This window comes from Sus scrofa, chromosome 17 (genome assembly GCF_054392235.1).
Source record: "Sus scrofa isolate SSC_HxYL_T2T_F1_AM1 chromosome 17, Sscrofa_HxYL_maternal_Yorkshire_Landrace_v2.0, whole genome shotgun sequence".
NCBI classification, from domain to species: Eukaryota; Metazoa; Chordata; class Mammalia; order Artiodactyla; family Suidae; genus Sus; species Sus scrofa.
This window is the reverse complement of record NC_139399.1, coordinates 13,546,986-13,568,473: the sequence shown is the minus strand read 5'-3', so window position 1 is coordinate 13,568,473 and position 21,488 is coordinate 13,546,986. Positions and strand designations below refer to the sequence as shown.

The 21,488-nt window shown below is 35.1% G+C and overlaps 1 long non-coding RNA gene across 1 annotated transcript in view; it reads right to left on the bottom strand.

Moving 5' to 3' along the window:
• The window catches only part of LOC110257446 (uncharacterized), a 425,451-nt gene that overhangs the window by 186,316 nt on the left and 217,647 nt on the right, over nucleotides 1-21,488 (bottom strand). The window contains exon 2 of the long non-coding RNA XR_002340035.2: nucleotides 16,351-16,457. This is a non-coding gene — a long non-coding RNA (uncharacterized LOC110257446). The remainder of the gene's footprint in view (nucleotides 1-16,350; nucleotides 16,458-21,488) is intronic.

The window sequence follows — 21,488 nt, the reverse complement described above, 5'->3', positions numbered from 1 at the left end:
TTAAAGTGAAATATCTAAGAAGTATGCTCACTATAATGAATAATTTACATTCTAAATGATTATTAAAGGAGTTTCTGTTGAGGCGCAGGGGAAATGAATCCAACTAATATCCATGAGGATACGGGTTTGATCCCTGGTCTCAAACAGTGAGTCCGGGATTTGGCATTGCCATGACCTGTGGTATGGGTCTCGGATGCTGCTCAGATCCTGCCTTGCTGTGGCTGTGGCATAGACTGGCAGCTGCAGCTCCATTTCGACCACTAGCCTGGGAACTTATATATGCTGTGGTGCAGCCCTAAAAAACAAAAACAAAACAAAACAAAAAAGATTATTAAAGACATTTAACTTTGATAAAGCTGAAAATAAGTATGGAAACAGTTTTAAAATGTGTTATTTTCTTATAATGCATCATTACACAGTCATCAGATATTATATTTATACTATCTTCTCATAATATAGAAAAATATTCTAATGCAATGTAAAATGAAAAACAAACAAACAGGAACTCATTTGTATGTATTCCAGATCACTTGTAACATTTAAAATAAGGTACTTTCTCTCTCTCAAGATCAGCCGAGGCCAAAATAAATGCATGTCCAATATCCATCCCATCCTACATTACTGTCCCTAATATTGTAAAGGGCATTACTACAAATCATAAGGCTAGTTTATTGTACATTAGTACAATACCCAACTGGAGAGTAAAAAAGCAATAATATATTTGGTGAGAGTTGTCAGTGTTCTCTGCATCCCACTATTCTGAAGGTAAGATACATTTCTCTTTATCTAAGCAAATGAGATAGACTTGGTTAAAATCACTCAGAGATGGCATGAATCCCTGTGACGTGTTGGCTTAGTTAACAAAGTGGGGGGCGGGGGGGGGGGGACAAAACAAACAAAACAGATGCACTGTGCGGGAACTGTCCTTTCCCCAATGGTGGAACAGGTAACCTTCCCAAAGGGGCCATGAAAGAGAAGAGATCTCAGCGGAAGGGATGGAAGCTGAAGGCTCAGAGGCTGTGAGAAGGTGATGAGTAATCCCTGGGCTATGAACAAGATGTTGCCAGCGTCAAAGATACTGCAATTAATGATGCAAAGGGTGTGCTGAAGAAACTGTATCCTAAATGCGAAAGAAGCAGCAACTATGTGTATACTCTACCATCCCTGTGCCAATTACCCATAAACCCAATCCAAAAGTGACAGAAACCCTGAAGTTTGGAGTTATGACATTACATTAGACTTGTATTTATTTTGCAGTTACCAGGAAGCGTAGGAGAACTGCTTGAAGTTTCTTCTGGAACAGAGGAATAAGTATTCAAAAGAACATATTGAATAGGAAATGCTGAACATAAATTAGTTCTTTTTTAACTGTGCCCTACTAAATCCTAGTTGTTTAATCTGTCATTTATATGTATATAAAATTTAAAAATGGAATGAAATAGAGAAAAATAGGAATAAAGGTTGTTAGGTAATAGATTTATAGGTAATTTTTTTGTTATACAGTTTGTATATTCTGTTTTTATGTGACAATATTAATTCTAAAATCATAAAAAGAAACTGTTTTGAAAAATAAATTGAGTCAAGGAGTAGAGAAGAAGTAATTCCACATCTGTAATTCCCAGATCATCCTCCACTGTGTTTGAATTAAGATTGTCTAATCAAATTCTAGTCTTGGTACTTAGCTAGAGGGAAATTTGTTTAGCCTCTGAATCTTTTGACAACCCAACTCTCTGATGCACAGTGACAATTTTATCACTGACCTTAGCTAAGGGAATTCTGCAAGATTTTTTTTTCAAATTAATAGGATAAATTATACAAACACAGAGTACAAGGAGAGTATGGTACATGCCTTAGGTGTTAAAAAAACGCTGTCTGAAATCAGAAATTAAACACATTATTTTTGAGGACCATTGCTTGTTCACAAAATAAAGATGAAATAGTACTGCTAACATGAATAAGGTATGCTAAGTTCACTTAATTCACTTTACTTAATTAGAGCCAGATGAACAATGTATGCTGAATATTCATTCCACAAACCCAGAAACCTGTGACAACCCCGCAATTCTTCAGAATGACCCACTAGAAAAATGCTCATTTGATTGAAATTCTTAATTGGAAAAGGGGACGGATTCCTGTTTAATTGTTTATCCTTGTCTATGTGTCTTCCTACTTAAAAATGAAATATAATTCTCATATTATTCACTATATACAGACTAGGTGCTCTCAACTGCAGTAGACATTAGCCTTGAATTTTCTCATTGCTCTATAAATTTGGCAGGATATCTAATGGGAAAGATGCAGTCATTTGCTACCTCAATTCAGTTTTCATGCACCCAGCTTTTATTTTTTTTTCCCCCAACTCTAAATGTGCTCTACTTGTCACCAGTGTAAGTAATTAAAAGTTTCAGTGATTAAATATTTCTACACGTAGTTCAAAAACCAATTGTCATTTTTTTTTAAAGACGGACGGAGAGACAAACACAGATGGCCAATAAATGCATGATATGTGGACTGATGTGGAACTAGAAAAAGAAACGGTGACACAATTCTTCACTAAAAGAAGACAGGCAGCTAAATTTAAGGGTAGTGGAAGTCCATAAAGAATAAGCTGTAATAGTGAGGCACATTATGGTATTCAATGGCAGGCACTTTATGAGAGAAAAAAAATCAATGTAAGTATTACATTTGCAAACTACATCAGGATTATTGTTTCATTTGTCAAGGTTTTAGACCAAAGAGTAGAGACATTTAAATGAGCAATTTAAGTCAAGGTAATATTTTTGAGATTGTCCATTTATTTGAAACATTAACCTTAACTAGCCCTTCATGACATTACTTTTTCCTTTCCACCTTAGTTGTCTTAACTCTCACCACTGCCTTCCCACTGATTTCTAGTATTAGACTTTTTAAGTCCCATAATTGAAGTTAATGTGTATTTCTGGCATCACTACTAGTCTTATTAATATGGAACAGCTTTTAACACTCACCAAATCCCAAAAGAAGCAAAGGAAAATACCTGATACAAAATATATTATTTAAAGATAAATTGACAGCAAATATTCATTTTTCTCTTTAGAACACTAATCCTAGGTATTTATTGTAATCCCATTCCAAATATTATTGTACTGTTCTAGATTTTTGTTTTTAAATTATCATTTTAAAAAAAGGAGTTCCCTTGTGGTGCATTGGGTTACAGATCCAGCATTGTCACTGCCACAGCTGGGGTCGCTGCTGTGATGTGGGTTTGATCACTGGCCTAAGAACTTTCACATTATTTGATGTGGCCAAATAAATAAATATTTATCATTAAAAAAGCAAATAAAAAGAAAATTCATTTGTAGTCATGGCTGTTTGATTTCATCCCTTCTTGGTTTCCACCAGTGATGTACAGAATAGTTAGAGGTTGAGATCTTCACCCAGCAGAAAGGAAGATAACTGTACTTAGCTTGCCCTGACTGTTCCTGGGTAACAGAAGTTCCCTGGAGAAAAACAGGTTGTTTGTTTTTGGGGGGGGGTTGTTTGTTTATTTTTGTCTTTTAGGGCCACAGCCCACAGCATATGGAAGTTCCCAGGCTAGGGGTCAAACTGGAGCTGCAGCTGCTGGCCTACAACACAGCCACACTAATGTGGGATCTGAGCCTCATCTGTGACCTAAACCACAGCTCACGGCAACACCAGATACTTAACTCACTGAGCAAGGCCAGGGATCAAACCCGTATCCTCATGGATACTAGTCGGGCTCGTTGCCACTGAGTCATGACAGGAACGCCATAGGTTGTTTGTTATTTCAGTTATCTTTCCTGTGTGAAACTCCAAGTGGTTTCTCATTAATCCCCCCAGTGGTTCTGTGTTGCTTCTGTTTTTCAGATGAGAATACTGATTTAGAATGTGTGGAATTCTTTTGTCCTCAAGAATCCACAGCTAGTAAGTGACAGAAGTGGATTTGGCTCAGTGGCCCATTGATAATAACAGACTGTAATGGTTAAAGGACTTAATACATGCACTTAAAATGATGTCTGGCACAGACTTAGCCTTCAATAAATGATTATTGTAACTCCTGGGTGGTTGTGCTGAGTTCTAAGAGGGAGACCTTTAAGAGTATTTTGCAATATCTTAAAACAATATTTCTCAGAGCCCTGATAATTGACCACCCACATTAAAATCATCTGGTTGCTTATTAAAAGGAAAAATTCCTGGACGCTATCCTAGACCTCCTAATTAGCAGCTCTGTAAATGGAGCCTAGAAATCTCAATTTTCAATAAGCTTTCCTTCTGAAATTTTGAGCACACCAAAGTTTGAGAAGTATCCGGGACAGGTTTATTTGCATACTTTAGAATGCGATTTTTCCAGGGTGAGGTAATAATAAATAAAAATATTAATGATAATAGGAATGATGGGCAAATACAAATTCACATGCTTAGTGGTACATTATTTGGATTTTTTAGAATATGTTAAGTCAAATGCCTAGGCGATGCAAAATATGACCAGGATTTGTCCTCCATATTTTGCTATTCTTATTCCTTAATTAAATATTTGTTATAATAGCGGTGCACAGAGGAACCGTCAGTGCAATCTCAGCTTCCCTATGTTCATATCAACAATAACAGGTTCCTGATAATTAGTTCTCCTAAACTATTATTGAGTATGCTAGAGGTCTGAGTTGGGAACCATTGTCTACACTGTTGTTTTGGGGTTTGTTTTTTGTGTTTTTTTTTTTGTCTTTTTGGGCTGCACCTGCAACATGTGGATGTTTCCAGACCAGGGGCTGAATCAGAGCTATAGCCACTGGCCTACACCACAGCCACAGCAACGTCAGATCCAAGCAGCATCTGTGACCTATGCCACAGCTCAAGGCAACGCCGCCTCCTTAACCCACTGAGCGAGGCCAGGGATCGAACCTGTGTCCTCATGGATGCCAGATTCATTTCTGCTGAGCCACGATGAGAACTCCTTGTCTATACTGTTCTTATATCCATTTAAGCCTAGGTGGAACATTCTCAATTATCCAAGGTCAAAAGGAACTGAAGAAACCTGTTAAGTGAAAACTTAGCTAACAGGAAATGATGAGTACATTGTGGGGCAACAGGCTCATTAGAAGCAGTAAGTATGCAGGCAGTGAATTAGAATTAAGGGGAACCTTCACATGTCCAATCAAGTACACCTTCTAGCAGTTATCAACGTCTTAGTAAATCTTAGATGCAAAGGTGGTACCATGTAACGTATCACACATCTCCTCTCCTCCTTCAACACTTGTTTCTTTTCTTCACTGTTTCATGTTTATTTTTCTACCTCATATTCATCATAACTCATCCAAAACATAATTTAAAGACTGTATATAGCCAAAATGTTTAATTGCTTTAAGTTAAAAAAAATCTACACTAGTAAACCCATTTGAGAGTTTGTGTCCATTATTCTATTATTTTACAAACCTATATGTCAGTCACTATTCAGCTAAAATATTCTCCTCTAACCAAGTTTAAATATTTTAAATGCAAAGGCTGTTCCTTAGAAATAATGCAAGGCATATTATTAACTGTGGGTTCAGGGTGCTAGATTAACTGCCACATAATTAGATCCTGCAAAATCTTCTAAAGGTAGTCAAATTGAAGCTGGGTTCCTGGGGTAAATGAAAAAAACGTCAAAGATATAGCCAATGAAAACACTGATTTTCAATGTGGCCTTGTGCTTTAGGTTATAACATTTATTTCTAAAATAATGATTCCTGCTTCATGTCCATAAAGTTCCATGAAAGAAAACCAATGATGTAATACTTACATTCAATCATATCGACATTTAAGACATTTAGTTTTTATAAAACCGTGTTTTAGATGTTTGAAAATCACGATGTCAGAGCATTTCTGGGCTGTGCCTCAAAGATATTCCTGGCGTATTTCACTCTGGACTGTATTCACTATTGTCATCAACTGGGGCTGTCTTTACACACAGGCTGGAGTTTGCAATCATGACAAAAACCAACCAACTTTCATCTTTTGGACAAAACCCAGAAACTCAAAGTGTTACTACTTTACCTCAGCAGCCAAGCCTCATGAAGTCTGTGTTACACATTTTGAAAACATAAATCTAAGTATTTAGATGCTCTTAAATGCAGCAGGAAAATACAACCATTACTATTTTTTACATGAGTATACTAAGTCCCAAAATACTTGATGCTCTCCCAAGGCAGTAAGAGAAACATAGCCTATATCCCCATCTGTGGATACAACACACATTTATTTATTAGATTGAAAACAATAAAAAATCCATCACACAGAATTTCTTTCTGTGGCTTGGCAGGGGGGTTGAAAAAGTCTTTAGCTATTCATAGGGCCCAACAAATAAGTGGCAATTACAAAGAGGAGCCAGTGGCATTCCTTTTTCTGTATATGGCCGGATGCTATAATTAAGTGGATTCCTCTAAACTGCACAGGTTCCTCATGATCTCACTCATGGCCACTCCCTGGTGTAACCACAAGTGGCACCTGCTGCAGCACTGGTCACCCTGAGGACCTCAAACTGTCTCCTCACCTGTTACATCACATCTCAGTGATGGCAGAAGCAGCCGACAATTTAGAATTGATATTCGATACACCTTAGAGAAAATCTATTAATTAATTAGTCTAATTAACAGTAGAGATTTTCATGTACCTAAGTTTTGGAAACGAGTCTCAAAGATAGTCATCCATATCAAAGGCCTTGACAATAATGTCAGGGTAAATCACTGCCATATTTATATTTACACTGATGTATAATTTTTTTAAATGTCTAAACCTGCAAAGTGCAATATGAAACAAAAAACTATGGCAGTAATAATAACATGAGCTAACCTTGGTACTTACTATGTTTTAAACACTTTATGTATATAAATGCATTTATAATCAATTTACAAATTATATTTATAAATTAATCCTACCAATAGTATTACAAGGGAGTTGCTATGTTATTCCCATTTTACAGATGAGAAAGTGAGAACAGAAAGATTCAATGACAGAAAATTCCTTTATACTCCACAATTTATTTTGTGTTATTTATTATAATTTATTATAATTAGTTTCCACCTGTATTCATGTAGAGCATCTCCCTTCATCTATGTGCAATGCTGAAATTTGAGTTCTTAAACTATATAGCCACATCTGGAATTTGTGCATGCATCTTGTAATTTTAATAGTATTTTTAATTGTATTGTAATAGTATTTTTAATATTAACCCTGACTATATGCTCACATATATCAGGGTTTCTTCCTCTAAATTTTTTTAGGACACTTGGAAGTTACCTCTATTATTTCAGAAATCACTATTAAATATATGAATCCCATGTCTATCTCCCTGCTATATACTGAATACCTATGTTCCTTCAAAATTCACAGGTTGAAACCTAATCTCCATTGTGAAGCTATGTGGAGGTGGAGCCTTTGGGAGCTGATTAAGTCATTAGGATGGAGACCTCACAAATGGGATTAGTGTCCTTCTAAAAGAACCCCAGAGAAATTTCTCATCCCCTCTATGTTTGACTACACAGCCAGAAGATGGCCTTCTATGACCAGGAAGCATGCACTCACAGCACAATGATGAATCTGATAGCACTACCTTGGACTTTCTAGGTCCCAGAAATGTGAGAAATCAACGTTTATTGTGAGCTATCCAGTCTATGACATTTTTGTTACAGCAGCCCAAGCTGATTAGGACATTCCTTAACTAGACTGTGATTTTCAAAAGGCAAGGATCAATTTATTCATTATCTTATTCCCAATGTATGGCACGTGGTAGTGTGCAACAAGTGTAACTAGAGTGCATACAAGAAATTGATGACCATGATTATATATTAACATTTTAAAACAGGGAACAGTAACATGGTATCACAAAATAGTTGTGAAGATAAAATAGATTAAAAACTATAAAATATCATATATACAAATAAATGAATCAGTTCACTCTACACACTAAAATTACAGCAACTAAAGTTTGAGGATTTCATTTGTCTTAAAACAGAATAAGATTATCACATTTGGCCTGTTTCAACAGTCAAATCCAATTTATTGAAGGCAGTGCTGCATCTACTGCACCAGTAATTTTTTAAATTTATTTATATATTTATTTTATGGCCACACCTGTAGCATATGGAAGTTCCCAGCTTGGGATCAATTTGGAGCTGCAGGCCTTTACCACAGCCACAGCAACACCAAAATCCTTAACCCACTGAGTGAGGCCAGGGATCGAATACCATCCTCTCAGAGACAATGTCAGGTTCTTAACCCACTGAGCCACAATGGAAACTCCTAGTCGTTTTAATGACTATACAAAATACATATAGGCAGCCATTCTCCTTAACTATGTGAAGCTAGTTCTTTTTTAAAGAAGAGGCTCTGACCTAAACAGATTATGTTTATTTCAAATGGAATACATTTCAAGTCTGCCCAACCATTTATGAGTCAATGTTCTGCTTCTCGTATGTTCTACTCACTTTAAACAATCACATGTGTTTTTTTTTTTTTTTCTCCTCTATTTCCCAAGGATAAGTACTGATGTAGCTCCTTCTCATTATTGATAAATCTCAGTAATCCATTCTGACAGTAATGGGTTACTTGGCTGTTTGTCTCTGGACTCATATAAATCACCTGTAGTGTCTGCTCCACTCCCAACTGTGAGACAAAATTTGGCCCAGATTACAACATCTGTACAACATCTATTTCAGCAATAGCCCAAGGATCAATTAATTCTGTTTCACACCTATAAACATTCATCTCTGCATTGGGTCTTTCAGTTTTCTATGTACTGTAATCCCTGATCATTTTTGTGGCCCCATATTTCCTATCCACAGCACCAGTCTTTTCAAAGCAAAACATGCCAATATCTAAAAGCCCTATATAGTTTTAAAAAACCCTGACCCTAATTTCTTTCAACTGGAATCTTGTTGATCATTTCATCCAGTTGCTCTGTTCAACAGATTCTGGAAATTAACCTCAATCTGAGCACAGACTAAACATCTCCTAATTCACCTGTCTTTCCACATAAAGATTACTCTGTTTCAGCTGTACCTGATGGCACATGTTAACATGTTGCCAACACCAGACCATTTGTTGCTTGGCTTGATCTCAACATTTAAATATTCAAGGTTCATGCAAAAATTAAATGAGAGAATTTGCAAATTAATGCATGCTTGGGAGAGAGCCGATACTCAGAATCTGTGTACATAAAAATAAAAAAGGAACCAAATGCCTTTAGGGAAAAAAAAATATATATATACACACACACACACACACACACAAAGGTCTGTTACACAGGAGTTTCATTCTTTCCTTCTAATTTTTTCCTTATTTCTAATTTCTTTACATTTTAGGTGTCTACTTAGAACACTAATTCTCAAAGTTCCCCCATGTTCGCATCATTAGACTTCAAACAAACATGTTAAATAGCAAATTTTTTTCCTGAAACTGGGGAGGTGTAAACATGTTATGACATGTTCTTTCTCCTTGAGTGATGAGGAGAGAATCACAATAGAAAGTCAAATCTGCTCGTTGTTCTATGGGCTCCTCTGAGCCCCTCCAAAATATTTACTAGTCATACCCTAAGGCCTGACACTTGGGGTACTCACCAAAGACTTGATGAATGAATGAACAAATGAATGAAAGAACAAATGAATGAATAAATGAAATGCCAGAAATTAGGAACCATACGAAATCACGAAGTAGAAATCACTTGTGGTTGTGGAGATCGGAAACCCTTGGAAAGAAACTGTATTTAAGTAGATTTTTTTTAAACATACATAATTATGGAGTTCCCTTTGTGGCTCAGGAGTAATGAACCTGACTAGGATCCATGAGGACATGGGTTTGATTCCTGGCCTCACCCAATGGGTTAAGGATCTGGTGTTGCCATGAGCTGTGGTGTAGGCTAGCAGCTGTAGTTCTCTGACTGGGAACTTCTGTGGGAATTCATATGCCATGGGTGTGGCCCTGAAAAGGAAAAAATAATAATAATTATGGTAAGAAAAGTCCTTAGGACATCTAAGTCATAATAAAATACAGGTGACATTATCACCAGTTCACGTTGTTGCTAACATAAAGACTCCATCTATATGCAGGTTTAGAGAATGGTGAATATACACCCAAGTGTATGAGTTGCATAGGGAGAAAGTTAACAAAAACCTCAAGCTTCTTGAGGAAGGTCTCAGAAAGGGAAAGAGAACTCAGCCAGGAGTCATCAAGGGTGTTAAGGAGAAACATGACGTTAAAATTCATATTTTGTTAAAAAATAAATAAATAAAATAAAAATAAAAATAAATTAAGCACACCATAAGGAAATAAGAGTCGTTGAAAAACTACAGGTCAGGGAGAGGCCTCATCACAGAGATGAATGAAGGATGATTGAAGAAACAAAACAAATTTAAAAGAAGTTACATTCTTAAGATGAGAAAAAATAGTCTCATGCCTATAAATATTAAATAATTTTAGTCAAATCTGATATATCGGTATATGTATATTGATTACTACTTCCCTTCTGTTTCACTCAGTAGAATTTTCCCTAGAAAGAGTGTCAGACATATACTGGTGCAATGATTTTCCCCAAAGTATTTCTTTCTGAACAAATGTAAAGTCATATTCAGCTTTTTGCTTCTAAACCACGGCAAACATTGATGTAGTTTCTATTTGAACACTTTCCCCTATTGGTGGTAGAGGGGAAACACATACGCTACAAGTTGAGGCTAATAAAGAACAGGATATTTTTAGAAAAAAATCAACCAACGTATTTCAGTTCTAATGAAAAGGATAAATATGTACATTCAATAGAAATAAAATATCATCTAATGAATCAAAAGCAGGGTCTGTGGAAAGAAAAGGGAACCTCAGTAAGAATCCTAAGTGTATATGTTATCCTTGTCAATAATTAAATAGGTCAGGTATGGTCATATAGTCTACCATAGTTACAATGCAATTGTTTCTAGAAACAAAAAATAAACTTCAAAACATTTTATTGCCTTGATAAAAATCTCCACATGATGGATCATATGATCTACACATTAGGCTCTTCTCCAGGAGAGAAACTCCATTTTAGAGTCTTTAATGGATCTTTGAGGACAAATTTTATACGTAGAGACTGTATTTCTGAAAATCCATGAAATTCTCCTCAGTAATGAAAAAACACATCGCCTCACCAAATATACTATATTTTGAACATAGTTTCTAATGTCAAAGAAACAAATTCTGTAGCTGATGATAAATAATATGTGTTGAAATTTTTTGCAAAAATTGTTGAGTATCTATTTTTGGAAAGTCTACTATCAGCCTCTTGGAAAAAATACATTAACAAGACAAATGACAGGGGGTAAGGGGACTTGGTCATGCTGAGCTCAAAAAAACTTCCAAGATATTTCTGAATCAATGCCACTGACCCTTTGTAGCTATTCCCAAAGGGACCAATTCTGAATAAAATGACAATCAGAGGTACCTAATGTGAAACAAGGATCAAGGATGTATGAGAAAATCCAAACTGCTTTTGGCATTATCTGTTCTTACCCCCAAAGAATGCATCAGTAATAACAATGAGTGCGAGCCAAAATAAATGATAGCTGTAAAGAGCTATTAAGAAAGTTGGAAACTGAGAAAATAAAAAGATGTGTTCATTTACTCAAATGAAATCTTTGTAATCTGTCTATCATAAATCACGTGCAAGCAAGCACTAATTTCAACACTTGAGCCTAACAAATTATAAAATACTCAAAAACAGTATTAGGATTGTTGACAGAAGCATTTGGTTCCTATTTACTTGAATCTTATTTACTTTCTTTTTTATTTTATTATTTTTTCTTTTTAGGGACGCACCTGTGGCATATGGAAATACCCAGCCAGTCATATGGGTCAAATTGGAGCTGCAGCTGCTGGCCTACGCCACAGCCACAGCAACGCAGAATCCAAGCTGCATCTGTGACCTACACCACAGCTTGTGGCAATGTTTAAAACCCACTGAGCAAGGCCAGGGATTAATCTTGCATCCTTATGAATATTAGTTGGGTTCTTAACCCACTGAGCCACAATGGGAACTCCGAATCTAACTCACTTTCAAACTGAGTGTTAGAGTGACTCTGTCTGGCTCAAGTGCTCTCTATTCAAGTGCTCTCTACCAATTACACCCCTTGTTCAGTACATGGTCTCCTAAGATAAACTTCCAGGATGGATGAAATTCCTTGGAAGAGTGTCAAATCTTCAGTCTTTCAGAAAGACTCATGAATGGCAAGAGTTAATGTGTGGTATTGTGAAAGGGTTGATTATCAATATTTTCACATGATACTTTTCTCTCATTCACATCATCTAATTCTCCAGATATTCCTGGAGGCACAATACAAGATACTAAATAATGATGAGTGATAAAACTCTGGCCCTTGGGCCACAGATAATTATTACCTGATTTTTTTTCTTATCAGCAAATTAATACACACCACCCACACACATCCTCCCTATTATTTAATAAAAATGCCAGTTCTTTATCCAACATGCACATACACCTCTAGTAAGATTATAGAACTGCTGCTAAAAGTTCTAATATGTCAACCCATCAAATTTGGATCCAAATTTGTTAGAGAGGAGGGATAATATTGAGAGAACGGAGATGGATGTACATGTTGAACATCACAGAAAATGTTACTGTACTTGGAAGCAAAGGGATAGTTAAAGTTCCCACAGAGTAGCAAAACCCAAACATCTAATCTCACAGTTTGCTCTGAGCCAGATAGTTCACAAACCACTTAATAACCAAAATACAACATGCATCTCAGATTAAAAAGTCACGAGACTGCAATGCACATGTGTTGTTTTAGTTCTTAACTTTCATCACACCACCAGATAAAAGGAAGGTCTGTTGAAGGAAGAATTCAGGTAAAATCCCAAACAACACTGTCTGTACTATGGACCAATAATTAATAATTAAAGCACACTGGATTACATCGATATTCTGATAAACTTACTTTGTACCTTTGATGAGTAGGGCGGGAATTTCTTAGGAGAGAAGAGTATCAAGTCTTCTTTATATGCCATTTTAGTTTAAAAAATTCTATATTATTAAAGAAAGACATAGTTGCACAGATAGCAATTGAGAACCCATTTTTCTCCCATATACAGGCACATCCATCAAACAACTCTCCCATTTAATTTTCATCAAATGTTCCCATCTCCCACTTCTTTAAAAAAGGCCTTGACTTTACCATTAGCAATTCACTTGTATTTAATGCTTTGTAGATTTCATCAAATGTAAGATTGCCTCATAGATGGTTTCCATTTATTTACCCAGTTTTTTCCACAGTAGTATTTCTATGTATTCTCTATGTTTAATACTTGTTTTATAAATGTATGTTAAATGATCTCTGAGAATAAAACAAACTAAAAATAAACAAAGACTGCATTGTCATTATTTTTCTCATGAAATTTAGCTTTTATATAATGGAAGAAAAATATAATGAATTATAAATCTGCCATTAGTATATGGAATTCAAAAAATGGCAAATAGTGAATATGTAGTAAGAGAGAACTATTTTTCCCCATTAATAAATTATGAGTCAAACCTGAGAATAATGGAAAATCATGTGCAAGGACACAGGCTATAAAACCACAGGACTGTCAGCCATGAATACGGGGGTCCCATTTGCCAACTTTCACAGTTGCATTGATGTAAGTCATCAATTTGAGTTTCCATGCATATGTAGTCTTTCTTTTCATTTCAAATTGTAACTGTGATAATGTTGTTTATGGCAAACTAAATATTTCTACAAAACTTGTTATCTCATAGCTCTAGGGCTAAAAATAAAGGTTGGTTGTGTGTGTTAACGAAAAGCAGAATAGTATTGTTTCCAAAAGATGAAAGAGAAAGGTGATACTCAAAAGTAATGATCCATGATTATAGGATTCTGTTTTTAAAATTCTGGAGTAAAGCTATTATAGAAAAAAAGAAAAGAAAATGGTTAGGTTTTAGATTAACCTGATGTGGTATATATGATACATACAAAATATGTAGCTTCCATGCTTTTTTTTTTTTTTCCAGATCACATACCTGGGTGAAATCAGACCTTCATATTACATTGAAATGAAAAATACTGCATTGATAAAAACTTGGTTACATGTCTGTTTTTGAAGCTCACAAAAAGTGAATTGATTTCTAATATTTGACATTACATGATATAAAGATCCCAAGGAACAGTTTTCATTTTAACCTATTTTCTTTGTCATATTTCATAAGAATGATATAAAATGAAAGATGTTTTTACTTTCTCTTTATACACTTTTTTAATGAATATGAAATGAAATATCTTTGTTTCTCTGGCATAGATTTAGAAAGGCAAATATGTTAGAAGATTGGAAGGAATTAATCCTTCAGCCACATTCCCCTGTAGATTTCCAACTGATTAAAAATAGATGGAGGAGCAGAACCAATTAAGAATAGACACAACCTGTGCAACCATACGTGGAGTTTCTGCATAGGAGCCAGAAGGGAATTAAAATACAGTGCCTGCTTTAATAATATAGCTTCTGGATGAGAGTGCAACTTGGTTCAGCAGCAAAAATGGGTTTCCTTCCATTTCTGTACTGAGTTGGATTCTCCGACTAAACATGCTTCAGTGAACTTGAAAAGAAAGGAACCATAGAGGTGTAAGAAAAGGATGGAACTTTCTTTCTTAGCTTCTCTTTAGAGGGACAGAAGCTAGTATCATGGTCTGAGATAGGAACTCAGAAAAGAGAACAGAATTTTGAAAATGACTTGTAACAACTTAACTATAAATGGTTTAATTAAAAAAGTGTTAAACCTTTTCTGTAATTACTTCACCAGAAACGGTAAGGTATAAAGGTATCATGTGTAGAGACAGGCTGAATCTAAATTCTAGTTGTTACTGTGTCACAATTTCTTCATCTACATAAAATAGCAATAACAATATTGTTGATATCAAATTTTAAAAGCTCTCAAGAGTTAGACAAAATTTTAAACACCAATGGGAAGGAAAACCAGAGCCAATTAAAATATGACACCAAGCTCTCTTAATGCTATGGATTTTATTTTTTTTGTTTATTGAAAAAAACTTTTATAATTAATTATGCATTTTAATCATATACCACTCATACAGCTATAAAAAGGAAAATATAAGCAACATAAACTGCAAGTGGAAATTACTAAAACTTCTTCATGTTCACTTTCGAACTCTTCCAAACCAATTAGATTTGCCAATGTCTGAGTTTTTCTTATAGCATTGTCCATTGTGCTATCATAGTGTTAATGGTACAACACCTCTGAACAGAAACCCATAGCCCAAATAAACATCACTGGGTCATCTGGCTTTTCCGTTATAGAACCAGCTACTGCTGACACGTGCTTTAGGCATGCTGCTAAACTGTGTGGCTCACCACTGATCCTATTATCCACCAACAACCATGTGGCTCTCAGGAATTAGACAGTTTTTTATTTACTGTCCCTGGCATTTCTTTATTAGCTCCTGACATTGCATGTTTTAAGGGTGGTGATTTTGATGTTTTCACATGTGCAGGTAACAACAAATATCTCAACTGCTTCCTCCATGGATAGCAATTACAAGAAATCATAAATCTTAAGACATATCCTAATTTTAGAACTACAAAAAATATTTTTTAAACTATACAACATAGAATCAGTGGAAAATAGTAGTTATTACATGGATTTAAAAGAATCAAATAATCTGAAGACCCTAGAACATTGGCTAATATTTTCTAAGAATGCACCAAATGTAGTCAGGTCTTACTGCTCCTAGCTGACACATATTCATGAACTCCAATTGGTTAATTCATTTAAGAAAATGCTACCCCACAAGTCTTGTGTATTTTTGGCTCCCTAACAACAACAACAAAATTCTTTAGAAAATTAAATGCTAAACAAACCTCTCTAATGAATGGCTTCTATCATACAGAAGATTAAACCCAGAGTTTCCGCGAAAACAGAAATATATGGAGCATCAACACCAGTGTTGTAACAAGTCCTACTCAGGGCATCTGGAGAATCATAATGGCACTCATAAAACTGCTAATTTTATAAAAGACAAAAATATCATGTCTTTAACCTAATAAATTCTGCATATTAACAATAAAGTGTTTACAGTAATGCTGAGCCATTTATGACCTCCTGAAGCAGGGGTATCAGAAACATGTTGCTCAATGGTCAGTTATTTTGCTTTTGGTGTACTAGAGATGGTGATCCCACACCCCACATGCCCCTCAGCAGCCTCTGGTGGCTCCAGATCAGATAGAAGGACAGAGCACACTACACTTAAAGCTAGCGACAGAGGTTTACCCTTATTCATAACAATATTTTGATCATCATACTTTCATAAAACTATAAGAACCTACCCAAAAACAGGCTCCTGAGGTTTGTTTGCATCTCATAAATTCCCCTTCCATTTGCAATCCAGTATGTTTAAATCCAAACCACTGCAACAGTGAAAGATCACTGCCACCTATGGACACAGAATGGATTAGAGAAACAATTTAATACTTAAGAAAAATGAGTGTGTTCCAGAATTTAAATGAGAAATATTTTGTTAAAGCAGTACGTTAGCAAAGAGAAATAGCAGCTTATAATAGAACACTCTCTCGAAGGTAAATATTTTCTCTATTGCTTTATTGCCTGATCAAATCATTTATCAAAAGAAACAGTGTTACCTGTGAGATGAATGAGGTGTGTTTACTTATATGTAATACACTGAAGCTTCAAAATACTAATTTTCCACACAGTCGGAAACATGTAGAAATAATGTATGTGGCTTCCTAGTTCATATTCTAAGAAGAGCTTGTTGAAATAGAAAAGCAAGTGTTGTTGTACAAAACTTGTCTTATCTCCCCTAACATAAGCAAAGAAAAAGTGAAATGTTATTACTGAAAGAAAATAACATAGACAAAGTAAGAATCTAATGCTAAATCTCTACTGAAGTATTTCCTTATTTATCAAGAAGAATGGTTTCCATATATTTCCCACAAGTGCATGTTTTCCCCCAGTCAGCCAGATGTGCAAACAATGAAATAACCGCCTTGTAAAAAATCCGGTGCTTATGGTATTTCTGACATACTCATGCCAGTATGTGGCTCTGGCCAGATTCCTCTTATGCTCTCAAGTCGTACTTCCAGATAAGAATGATCCAGTTACATTTAGAACTGAGCATAAATGCCAAGAATTTATCCACACCAATTTACACTTTGTTAATGCCAACATTCTTTAGTCTTAACTTGGGTATTTAGTCCCACTTTCCTTTTCTAGGACCCTTTGGATCTGAGAAGTTTGGCCTAGAACCAAAGAATAACTTTGGTAAAAACAGAGTAGATAGAACTGCTAAGGCATTCATTGCCCCTCAAACAATAGCAACTATTTTGTCAATAATTGTTTTGATAATGAGGTGGGATGTCCATGAAGCTTACCATGATTGTCTTTACACTGATCAGAATTAGTCTTCATGATACATACCCTGCCCATGATAAACAATATGTCCTTTCCTTTCTCACCATCACTCGACAGAGCTCAAAAATGTTTATACATCAAATTTAGATAGACTGAACTCAGAATGTTCAAATTAGAAGCTATGAATAAGTGCAGCAAACTTAAAGGTAGTCTCAATAAACATTATGAATGAATTAAATTTCCAAAACATTTTACTTATGAGCATGCTTCTACCAAAGATAATCAGTGGCTCTGGAAACATGTGGTAAAAATATGGATTACCAATCATCTTTTTAAAAGATAGAGTCAAAGTTGTATGATCAAGGCCAGTACTGGCATCTGCCTTCATGTAGGCACTGAGGAGCTCATGATGCTGTTCACCTTTAATGAGCCCTGGAAGGAGGGACAATCTTGCAGTGGAGGGATAACCATGAGATTATACTCATAACCATTAGTTTCTTCACTTCTTTAAGGCACTGATGCCTTCAACCCACATTTGATGCTGGAATCCCCAGATTCTGAAGTATTCTACCGTATTATTTCAAAATATTAGTCTTGATTCTCTCTTTTCTACTACAGTAGGACACAAGAAATAGAAACGTCTTAACAAAAAGGGGAAAAGAATTATCCTTTATTCTCTATTCTAAATTTCCTTTTTGTGTCAAAATTTGCTTCCCTGTTATACAAGATTACTCAAACCAGCAAGAGAAAATTTGTTCCCATTTATAGATAAAGTATTGAATAGAGACTCTCTCAGAATAGAAGCATTTTTGGTCATTTATTACATGCAGAGATTTTATAGGAACTATCAATCTCATTTAATGAATTAGGAAAAAGATGATCAAGTAGATTCAGTGGCTTGATCAAGATCAGACAACTGCTATGTATGACCAGCATGGATTCGAAGCCAGATTTGGCTATTCTCTTTGTATTGGATTTTACTCATAAATAGAGGATAGAGTTTGGCTACACCTATAAACCCACAAAATTCACTGGTATTGCTAGTCTTGTTATACCATTATCTGATATTATTATCTTTGGACAAGCTATAATCAGACTTGCACATGGATACAGAAAATTAATAAGAGGACATTCACCTATTCTTAGGGTGAATAAGTAGTATAAGCCTATTGCTTAAATTACAGAAAGATACCTTCAAGACTTTAAAAATATGTCAAAGCATCATAGGTAAGAATTATATTTTGTATCTGATAGTTCAAATCAGTGTGAAGTCTACACTGTACAAATTTAAAGTACAGAGGGTAAACTTGCATCCTGAAATATTTAAAATCAAATATCCAGAGTTCCCGCTGTGTCACAATGGCATTGGTGGCATCTTGGGAGCAGTAGGATACAGGTTCAATCCCCACATGGCACAGTGGGTTAAGGATCTGGTGTTGCCATGGTTGTGGCTTAGGTCACAACTGCAGCTTGGATTTGATCCCTGGCCTGGGAATTCCATATGCTATGGGGCAGCCAAAAATGAAAAAAAAATAAATAAATATTAAAAAAAATCAAATATCCAGCAATCCCACTCCTGGGCATATACCCAGACAAAACTATAATTCAAAAAGATACATGCACCCCTATGTTCACTGCAGCACTATTCACAATAGCCAGGACATGGAAATATCCTAAATACCCATCGACAGATGAATGAATTAAGACGACGTGGTACATATATATAACAGAATACTGCTCAGCCATAAAAAAGAACAAAATAATGGCTTTTACAGCAACATGGATGCAACTAAAGATTCTCATTTTAAGTGAAGTAAGTCAGAAAGAGAAAGACAAATACCACATGATATCACTTACATGTGGAATCTAAAATATGGCACAAATGAACCTATCTACAAAACAGAAACAGACTCACAGAGAACAAATTTGGGGTTGCCAAGAAGGGGGGAGTGGGACTGATGAGGAGTTTGGGGCTCATAAACGCAAACTACTACATTTAGAATGGATAAGCAATGAGGTCCTACTGTATAGCACAGGGAACTATATCCAATCTCTTATGACAGACCATGATGGAAGATAATATGAGAAAAAGAATGTATTTATATGATAAATGTACATGGACATACATATGTATAGGTATGTGTGTGTGTGTATATATATATACAGGTATATATATATATATGAATTATTGGGTCACTTTTGTACAGCAAAAGCTGGCACAACATTCTAAATCAACTATACTTTTAAAAATGCATTAAAAGATTAGTACCTATACCTCTCATAAAAATATACTTAAACAAGTTTACAATTAGTTTTATATATATCAATGAACCAAAATCATTTGAAATAGCAATATCATAAAGCTTTGCTGAGCAAGTGTTAAATCCATGTTTTCTCAAGTAATGAAGCATACCTACTTTCTGGTTTTTAGTAATACATAGTAAAAAAATCAAATTTGAACATCATGCCCAGAGTATGTGTGAGTGACTCAAACTATATTTGAATCAAATGCTAGATTTATAAGAACTACTCTAGAAAAGACAGATTTCAGAATGCAAGACTGTATAAAATGGAGATGGAAACCCCACTTATGAATAGCCTAGACCCAACATTGAATACAAATTTGTAGGTGGGAGAGAGAAAGTAGATCTAGTAAGATATTTTATTTCCATACCAAAGCATTTTTATACATTTTTGAAAGAGCAGTGTATGTAAGTTCATTTTCACATATTAGATAAGGCAGAAGAAAGCCTCAAAATTTAGAAATTATAACATTAATTATCGAATATATAACTTCATTATATTACAAATGTGATGATATTGGACATGTCATTAAATATTAACATGCAAAACAACTCATTATGGGCAATTCAATTTCAGATCATCTGGCAACAAAACTACTTTGAGCATATGCTCAATAATGGCACAGAACTGAAGTGACTGCCACTTTTAGAAATGAAAACACATCTGTGGCAACCCAAATATCTGCCCTGGACTATAAACTGTAATAATGAAAACATCAAACTTCCAGAGCATTTGCAGCATATGCATTGCTTCAATCATTAGCATAGAGCCAGATCCACAGTAGGAGGTAAATACATATTTGTTGAATTAATAAATATGTAGCAATATATGTATATAGGAAACTAGATGTTATACCTTTCAAAAGCAGGGTTGAAAATTCCAAAAAAGAAACTGTGTTCATAAAGTATCAAAATGAAAACTACAAAGGAGCCACTGATGTTTAAATCATATTTTCCCATCAACTTGATCAGCCATATTTCTAAGCAACATGTAATACACGTCCTGTCATGTTTCAGAATTAATAGCCCAGAGTTCTTAATTCTTACTGAGGTTGACAAATTATAGTTCCTTATGGCACCAGTCACACTTGATCATAAGTAGCATCTCTACACGTGACTTTTCTTCCATCAAACTGAGCCTAAGTTTATTTGTCTAACAAAATGCCAAAAGGTCTATGATGTGCAATGAATCAAATGTTCTCCATTAATGAGCAAAATGTTTCATGTGTGGAAAATGATTCTCCAGTGTCCAAATGGTTGCATACAAATACAAACTGCTGTTGAAAAGTTATTATTTTACTTCCAGGGTAAATGATTTCTATCTAATATTTTTGGAAGTAGCTCTAAGTTATTCTCAAGTTATTGAGCTTGGAGGCACTAAAATGCCACAGATTTCTCTCTCTGTGAGAAAGAGAGAGAATATGTATAGTCTTTCCCACATCATTACATACTTGTTTTTGTTAGCTTTCTTAGGATTTCTTGGGAGAATAATGTCATGCTACCATTGAACTAACAAACATTCTTTGAGAGAACAAGTTATCTTCATATGCTATGATTTTAGTTCTGCTAAATATTCTAAGAAGTAAAAATTAAAGTCTCTATTCTATTATTCAGAATGTACTATTAAGAGGAAAACAGAAATTTCAAAAGACCTAGCATTCAGAGGACAAGAACAGGGTTTTTATCTCAAGTTCACCAAAAATTGATGATATAATCTTGTATTGGTTACCTCACCTCTTGCATTGTAAGTTTGATTATCTACAAAATGGGCATGATTTTAACCAATTTCATCA